Source organism: Musca autumnalis, unplaced genomic scaffold (assembly GCF_047663935.1).
Source record: "Musca autumnalis isolate F117 unplaced genomic scaffold, ASM4766393v1 scaffold_5, whole genome shotgun sequence".
Lineage (NCBI taxonomy): Eukaryota > Metazoa > Arthropoda > Insecta > Diptera > Muscidae > Musca > Musca autumnalis.
In genome coordinates, this window is record NW_027412088.1 from 193,392,320 (window position 1) to 193,402,028 (window position 9,709).

The 9,709-nt window shown below is 35.7% G+C and overlaps 2 non-coding genes across 2 annotated transcripts; one reads left to right on the forward strand and one right to left on the reverse strand.

The window, feature by feature from the left end:
- Positions 1 to 3,338: 3,338 nt before the first annotated feature.
- On the forward strand, positions 3,339 to 3,410 carry TRNAW-CCA (transfer RNA tryptophan (anticodon CCA)). Its single transcript has one exon. It is a non-coding gene; the product is annotated as a tRNA-Trp (tRNA).
- Positions 3,411 to 3,835: 425 nt separating this feature from the next.
- TRNAW-CCA (transfer RNA tryptophan (anticodon CCA)) lies at positions 3,836 to 3,907 on the reverse strand. Its single transcript has one exon. It is a non-coding gene; the product is annotated as a tRNA-Trp (tRNA).
- Positions 3,908 to 9,709: the final 5,802 nt, after the last annotated feature.

Consider the following 9,709-nt stretch of genomic DNA (forward strand, 5'->3'; position numbering starts at 1 on the left):
GGTCTAAAAGGAAATGATCGGGAGGTCTTTCCTTAGACGATCAAAAAGTGTTTTTACAAACAAATTTTGTTAGGGGAGACCAGAAGGTCTTCGTACAAAGATCCAGAATGTCTTCTCACATAAAAACAAATGTTCTTAATATACATTACATGTGATCAAAATGTGTATTTTTCCTTCAGAAGACTAGCAGATCATCCCATAGACGAACAGAAGGTATTCCGATATAAGAATGAAAGGTATTCCTATAGAAAAGTAAAAGGTTACTCTTAAGAAGATCAACAGGTTTTTCTAAAGAAGTGCAGAAAATCTTCCAATAGACCTGAAGGTATTTCTCCCCTCGTATAGAAGATCAGCAAATCATTTTAAAGAAGACAAAAAGGTCATCCTATAGAAGATCTATAGAAAAATCGACTGATCTTCTCTTCTATAAGGATATCAACTGATCTTCTATCAGCATACCAGCCGATTTTCTCCAAAAAGATAAAGTGATCTTCTACAAGGAGATCAACTGATATTCAGCAAGAAGATACACTGATCTTATACAAGAAGATGAGGATATTAACTGATTTTCGTACCAACTGATATCCTCTTAGATGAGGAAATCAACTGATCTGTTATAAGACAAGATGGTCTTCTTATAGAAGAATAGGAGGTTTTCGTAAAGAGCAATAAAATATATTTCTATAGAAAACCAGAAGGCTTCTTCTATCGTCCGATTTTCAAGAAGAAAATTAATTCATTTTCCATAAGAAAATTACCTTATCTTCTATCAGAATATCAACTGATTTTCAGCAAGAAGATATACATACTACACAATATCACGTCAGCGGGTTCTTTGTACCGGATTGACCCGATACCAAAAGCGTTTCGGCCAGCGGCTGCCAACCCAACCCAACACCGAATCTTCTGCAAGAAAATCAAGCGATCTTGATAATGATTCTCTTCAAAAAATGTTCATCCACAGTTGCCATTTCTTGCCAGCATTCTGACCGTTTGGAATGCTCAAGGAGGCTTTTGGCATAATACCCAGCAACGAGCGTGAGTGAATAGCTCTTCAGCCACACTATCGCGAACAGCATCAATAATTCCAGTTGTACGAGCTGTACGAGCATGTACTGGTGTTTTCACTCCTCCTACAGACCCGACCGATTTGCTCAAATTTTTGTACGATTTTCAGACTCTACGCACATTTGGGCTATAAAATCGGCCGAAAAAACCTTGAAGTGCACGATTGCCTTGTGTGCCTTTCCATGGTTCAAATTGAGTTTGTATGAAATTGAGAAATGTCAAATGAAGTCCAGAAATAGACTTGGAGTTTAGGTGTTGTTTACATTCAATGACAGCCCTTAAAATGTAACATTGCCCGCTTACAAGATGAACTAGTTCGGCATCGGTAACTCGTCGATTCTTAGGGCTACAGTAACTAGTTCCACTTTAGACCCCTCACAGTGCATTACTAGTTCGGCCCAGAATTATTTCTGGGCTAATTGTGACAATTGGAATTTTCATTGGTAGTGGGTAGAGAAGATGGCAAATTGTATATTTCCTTCGTATTCCTTTTTTATACCAGAACAATGTGAAACATTAGGTACGAATATGTGCAGTCCATCAGCACTACCCGCTTGCGCAATGGGCTAGTTCGCATCGGAAACTCGTCGATTCTCAGCGTTACAGTAACTAGTTCCACTTCTGACCCCACACAGTGCAATCAACTGTAAACTTTAACATGGGGATGTCATAGGAGGTAACCAATTGACACTCTATGCATTACCTGTAGGTGGTATTGTACTAGTTCCAGGTTTACAGTCATATACCAGTTTATTTATAAAAAAAGTGGTGGGAAATAGTCACAACTGACGCTTCGTCGTTTACTTGGGGATATATTAGGTGTCAATTGGTTCCCTTCGCATTACTTATGGGTCAATTGTGAACTAGTACCACTTACCTCTAGTTTAGGACGACAGTTGAACCTCGATTATCCGTGAATCGATTATCCGTGAATCGATTATCCGGGAACCTCCATTATCCGGGATAAAAAAGAAATGTTGGTCTTTTTCCATTTCCTATATTTTTGGTTATAAACTTTATTATCCGGGAGTAAAAGCACACTTTCCAATAAATTTGATTAAGCAAACAAAAGAAAACTGGAAATTCTCCCATATTACACAATTTGTATATTAATAGTTTTACAAAAACCATGGGACAAAGTCAATTCAGATGAATCTGAAGATGGTATTATGTATCTTTCTAAAGTTTTGTAGAATACCTTTAGAAATATAACAAAAATTACTGACTCTATTATTATCGTACAAAACTATGCCATTTTTACTTATAAATATGTTTAAAAACTGCATAAAAACATTGCCTCCATTATCCGTGAAAATCGATTATCCGTAATGCCTCCGGTCCCGACCATCACGGATAATCGAGGTCCGACTGTATTTAAATTGCGACAATTGGAATTGCTAGCGGGTTTGCTATAGCTTCTGTTATTGGATGTTGCATTTATATGTTATTAAGAAAATGCAAATGTGAATTATTTATATAAATCGTCGTTTAAGTAAAAAAAATTGTGGATTTAATATAAAAGTGAATAATCGCATCTGACGTCTCGTCGTTTACTTTGGGATAAAAAGGTGTCAATTGGTTCCCTTCGCATTACTTAGTGGTCAATTGTGTACTAGTACCGCATAGAACTAGTTCTGGACTACTTAAATCACAGCAATTGGAATTTTCATTGCAAGCGGGTGGTGTCCAAAATAAATGAGAGAGAATTGATGGGAGAGTAATGTCCCTTTGTTAAACAACGGCTAACATAACTCTCATTTGAATTCGTTATTCTCTGTTGTTACGACAACGTTCATTCGTTGACATCAATGATATAAGCACCCTTTGGTGTTGAACTCAGTTCTATCAGCAAAATATCTCATCTTCAGCAAATACCTCATTTGCTCTGGCACCTAAAACAAGTGTTTTGAGCAAAACCGAATTTTTTGGCAGAAATTCAATGGGATTGTAAACATGTTTGATGTAAATGCGGTTCTACGATCATTCATAAAATTACTTTAGCCTTAGAATGCGTTTAAATTAGCACTTATGATCATAATAAAAAGTCTACTTTTTGCTCCAGTTCCCTTTTTTATAAATACGATTTATTTATTTTTTTTTTTTTGTGGTACAATGGTATCTTATTCTATCCCGTGCAAGCCATGGTGAGGGTCATAAAAAACAATTTAAAACATTTGCCGTACCTTTGTTATTGAAAACGATTTGAAATAAACGTTTAGAACTTGTATGTTCATAGTTGATTACGCATTATTGACACCCACCCTCCATGGGACTCCGTGGCGCAACGGTAGCGCGTCTGACTCCAGATCAGAAGGTTGCGTGTTCAAATCACGTCGGGGTCAATTCGACTAATCCTTTGTTTTTTTTTCTCTATTTTGTTATTGATTTTTTTCTTAGTTTTATTCTTAACAATGGTACAGAATACAAAATTTTCATAAACTATTTTCCAAAATTATTTAAATTTTTTTTTTATATTTTTTCATAGCACAATGACAGAAAACACAAAAGAAAAAACAATTATCTGTTGACATTCGCTGTCATTATTGTAATTTGAAATCCAATCGATGGTTCACAAAAATGCTGTGCGACAAGCGACAAAACGAATGTGGCTCCCAATCAAAAAAAAAAACAAATAATATCTGCAACAACAATTGACAATAAATGTAGATAACTTTTATTGGGAATTCGCTGCCTAAATTACTTTTTTATTGTTTATTTGCATGAAAATATAAAAGTAAAAAAATATAAAAAATAATTTCAAGTTGCTTGACCCCGACGTGATTTGAACACGCAACCTTCTGATCTGGAGTCAGACGCGCTACCGTTGCGCCACGGAGTCACATGTTGGACAGTTGCCAATACCCTCATATAAGTTACGGCAACCCGAGTTGTTGGTTTACTCAAGTTTTCTGTATCCACAATATGGTTCTCATTTCACCACTTATCCAACGTGGTGTGTTCTGTTGAAATACAACACAGTATAGCGAAGACACATTCCAATGGAAACAGCAACCACGCAACTACGTTAACAACAGCTAGCTAAACAACCCTGAATTAATGACGGACAAAATGTTTTTACAAAAAAACTTGTCAAAAAATACTTAATTTTTAAAATATTTGAATTACAAATGTAACTTTAATTAATAGTATTACAAATTGCAGGTGAAATATTTTAAATTATGTCTGAACTTATAACCTCAGCCGGCGACTGCACAAAAACAAATAATAACAGGCGTGGTGAACACGAATAGTAGTGCGATTCTCTAACTAATTTTTATACCATCATCCTTTAGGCTAACGAGGGTATACAGTAATTTTTGGTTACCTGCATTATTCATGGCTGCATTTTGGCGTTACCTGACCAAAAGTCTGTTTATAGGTAACTAGACTAGATTCCGTTCAATATATTATGTTTTAGTGCACATTCAATGCATTTTCGGCATAGCTGCATCAAAATGTTGGTGATTTTACTTCAATTTGGTTGTAAAATTTACATATGTATACCTATCTGCACAAGAAAAAATTTTAAATTGTTTTGCGAACTCAAAACATGGATAAAATTCAACCACTCTGTAGTGGGATTCTGTAACTCATTTTTGCTGTTATCGATAATTGTCGGTAAAATTAAAATGCTTATAATTTCGATAATTAACGAAATTTTTCGGTAAGTTAACGATGAATAAAAAGTAGTCGCTAGCCTCTACCGACACAAACAGTGATGTCTTTCGGGTACCTTACAAAAAATTTCTGTATTATCATGGTACAATAAAGTAAAGGTAGCCCAGGTATGAATATCGCTGAAAAATATAACCCTGCAGCCTTGGCTTAAAAAGTCAAATGGCATGCCACAACAATAAAGGTAGATGTATCTGCATAGTTAGTCCGTTTTACAAAAACATATATAAAAACATTAGAACTTCACTGTTTATATGTTAAAAGTACCAAATAGAGTAAAAAAATAAAAATTACTTTTAGCTAGGCTCCAGAATATTGTTGCTAGAAAAGTGTTACAAAAATAGCAAAAGTTGTACCCAAACTTATGAGAGTGAAAAAATGTAATTCTCTTATTAATTCTGTACGATAACCCAAAAGTTTGTACAAACTTTTATAAAATTCTGTTCGATAACAAACTTGTAAAGTAAAATCGAGCTAATTTGAAGAGCATTTTGGAGAGTTTTGTGACTGAGAACTTTCAAATTTTTGCAAGTAAAATTTTCCTTCTAAGAATTTGCAAGTTTGATCAGTTGATTTAAATTCGAATGTTTTCTGGCGGACTTTGCAATTCTTGACAAAAACATAAACAAACATTTGGTTATAAATATAGGCTGTGTTCCTTTACTTACCTGAGGTCACCATTTTTACCATTTGTTAACATTTTTAACCTGCAAAGCGTTCCTTAACCCCGAAAAGTGGCAAAACTGGAAGCAATTTTTAAGAGAGTGAGAGAGCGGAAATGGCTTTCTCTTCTACCACAGGCTACCAGACAAATTTCTGCAGGTAAAAAATGGCAGAATTGATTTTTCGACTTTTGTTTTGCGATTATTTCACAATGAAGAAGAAAATGGACGAAAAACAGAAGAAAAAGTCGAACGCTGACAAAACTAAATTAAAAACTGTGAAATAAAAGACGAAAATTGATTTATTTACGTTTCTTTTTGACATTGCTGCCAGATCTACCATTTTCCGTTCCTTACTTTTTTGGTAAAAATGTTCATGAAGCTGAAAACACATACAACGTTTGAGTAAAGTTTTGTGTTGGGCGTTGAGAAAAAACAACAATAGGGTGACGCCGATACCAAAGTCCAGCGTTTATCTGTTTGTCGGCATATATTTCAAATGAATTTGAATTTTTCGGCATCATGCCCAACAGTGTAAAAACGGCCAAAATGACACAAAACTTTAAGCTGTAAACAGATACAACGTTTGGGTAAAGTTTTGTGTCGTTTTGGCCGTTTTTACATGATGCCGAAAAATTCAAATTCATTTGAAATATATGCCGGCAAACAGATAAACGCTGGACTTTGGTATCGTCGTCGCCCTGTTGTTGTTTTTTTTTCTCGACGCCCAACGCAAAACTTTAATCAAACGTTGTATCTGTTTTCAGCTTTACCCAAACGTTGTACAGTGGCGGCCATATAATTAAGAACGACATCGTATTAAAATGTATTTGACTTGCTACGTTCCTAATATTTGAATATTTATATGGAACAAAATTTGTAAATAAAGTACAGGGTAAGCACTTTCAAATAAAGCCAAAACATGTTTTAATTCTCCCCCGTTTATACGAAAGAAACCACGATTTATTAAAATAGTCATAAATCGACCTGGTCACATAATTAAGAACGATATAAGAAAATGTTACTTTAACGTAATTTTCATATACAATATGTGAATATATCATTATGTATTTTAGAAATCGGTTACTTTGATTCATTTTTAGTATCAAATGTCCTTCAGTGGTACATATTATTGAATCTAAGTTCGATAATTGGGCATACCTAACGTTTTAAAAAATTTGCCCATAATTTGACGAATTTATTTTATTTTTGGGATCTAAAGTCACAGTTTTGGCTTCCTCTCATTCCCTCGATGACGCTCTGAACGATACCCCGTGTTTGTCGTTCCATAACCGGCGCTTATTTACCCTTAAATAGGCTTTAATCCCACTTGTTTGAGTCCTTTGCGAGGGAATTGTCTGGGAAATAGTTTCGTAAGATCCATTTCCACCTTATAAAGCGGTAGGATTTTTGTCTGCAGGTAGTAGATAGGAAATGAAACAATAATATAACGTCTATACAAAAATTGGAAGAATTCTACACTGAATATAACATTTATTAACATAATGTTTTGACTGCTCGAATTCCACAATAATTGTGTGTATGTACATCAGACATTAGTTTGTACAAAAATTGTATTTTCATCCATAAAAATTATTGATTTGACTGATTTTGATTTTAATATGAGCTTCATTGATTAAAAAGTCCTACATAACTATGCCTACCACACCCACAAAGACATTCTGCTGAAGGCTTTCAAAATATTAAACCTTTCATTTTTGTTCGGTGTACCGTTAGGCCAATTCTTTGTACAAAACGAAATTATTTTTTTTATTTCCTGTCTACTACCTGCAGACAACAATCCTAACGATTTATAAGGTGGAAATGGCTCATACGAAACTATTTCCCAGAAGTTTCCCTCGTAAAGGACTCAAAGAAGTGGGGTACAAACCAATTTAAGGGTAAATAAGCACCGACTTTGGAACGACAATCACAGGGTATCGTTTAGAGCGTCATCGAGGGAATGAGAGGAAGACAAAACTGTGGCTTTAGATCCCAAAAATAAAATAAATTCGTCAAATTATGGGCAAATTTTTGAAAACGTTAGGTATGCCCTAATTATCATATTAGACTCAATAATATGTAGCATTGAAGGACATTTGACACTAAAAATGAATCAAAGTAACCGATTTCTAAAATACATAACGATATGTTCACATATTGTGTATGGAAATTACCTTAAAGTAACCTTTACTTATATCGTTCTTAATTATGTGACCAGGTCGATTTATGACTATTTTAATAAATCGTGGTTTCTTACGTATAAACAAAGGAGAATTAAAACATGTTTTGGCTTTATTTGAAAGTACTTTCCCTGTACTTTATTTACAAATTTTGTTCCATATAAATATTCAAATATTTGGAACGTAGCAAGTCAAATACTTTTTAATACGATGTCGTTCTTAATTATATGGCCGCCACTGTATGTGTTTTCAGCTTGAGAGAGCAATTTTGACACTTTTCTCTTTTACCACTCTTACCATTTAAAAAGTACAGGAACAAAGTTATAATTCCAAGATAAATAAATTATGGAAAACGACTTATGTTGTAGTTTGTAGTTTATTTTGTAGGGTGAACACTATGTGGAAGGCCAGCCGTTAATTTATGATATGGAAAGAGAATTATTTTTGTAGCAATAATCAAATAATTTTCTTAAACAACCTTCGATTGTTAAATTAACAGCCTGTTTCTGTACGTCGAAAGAAGAATGTGTGCGAAAGAAACACGTCCAAAGTTTTGTGTGTTTTTCAAATTTGTTTTTTGTTTTGAAGCAAAAGCAAAGATAAAATTATTTCGAAAACTAAAGTTCGGGTGTGTTTCATTCGCACACATTCTTCTTTCGACATAAAGAAACTGGCTGTATATCTTATTCGCCAAATGCTAGGTTTACATTTACGAAATCCACTCGAATTCAACTGTCAATACCATTGCTTAAACGTCAAATGAAATCCAATGGATTTCAGATGCGATTTCATTTGACATATACACAAAGCAATTGACAGTTGGGAGGACTAACGGGAGAGAGAAGCGAAGACGAATAATATATCTGTTTACATAGCCAATCCTCTTCAAACGTCAACCTCACCCACTGTCCACTTGAGACTTGGTGTCCTCTGTTCACGCAAACGAGGCTCTGGCGACCGATCATGGGCGGTATAACCCCAAATGCAGCACGGAAGAAATGCCTGCAGCACTTTTTAACTGGAGCACTTTTCTCGACTCCTTGTTTGATTGTGATGGGATCAAGCAATAGGGATGGCAGCGGATGAGCCAATGGTATGGCCAACGGTGGCGCCCAAAGATCTTCAGAAGATTTACTATCAACATACCCTTGCCTAGAGGATGGCTGGCAGCCCCAGCACTAGGTGCGGATGCGATGGCCCAATCAGCCACCCATCTTTAAAACACCAGATTACAGAAACATCAACAAGCAATATAAGAACTGATAACCCCTCGATGACGACATATGGATTTAAAACCCGGTTTATGATTGGAACATGGAATGTAAGAACTCTCTCTGAAACATCGAGACTCTACCAAGTCCAGAGCGAAATGTCAAACTACCGTTTAGATGTCCTTGGACTAAGTGAAGTCCGCTGGACGAATTCCGGAACATTATCACTCAAAAACGGATACAATTTCATTTTCTCTGGGAATGCTATTAGCAGAAAAAATGGGGTCGGGATAATATTATCACCAAAGGCGAACAAAGCCCTCCTTGGATATAAGACCATATCCGAGCGCATAATCATGGTAAGGCTTAACTCAAAGTTTCGCAAGATATCCATCGTACAGTGCTATGCCCCAACGGAACCAGACGATGAAGAATCAAAAGACCTATTCTACTCTCAGCTTGATGCAGTTATGAACTCTCTACCGAAGGGGGACATCAAGCTTATTATCGGTGATTTTAACGCAAAAGTGGGTTGCAATAACAGCAATTTAAGCACTGTCATGGGCACACAAGGCCTTGGGGACATAAGAAACGAAAACGGCGATAGACTGGTTGACTTCTGTGCTAGACACCGTTTATTTATTGGGGGCACAAAGTTTGCACATAAAAATATTCACAAATACACATGGGAATCCCCAGATGGTCACACACGAAACCAGATTGACCATATTCTCATCAGCAAACTTTTCCTGGGATCGCTGATGGATGTAAAAACGAGACGCGGTGCCGATATCGATAGTGATCACATGCTGTTAGTTGCTACTCTACGTTTACGCCCGGCCGTTGTAAAGCGTCAACATCAAAAGCGCAATAAACTAAATCTTCTGCAACTGCAAAACCCAGAAGTCGC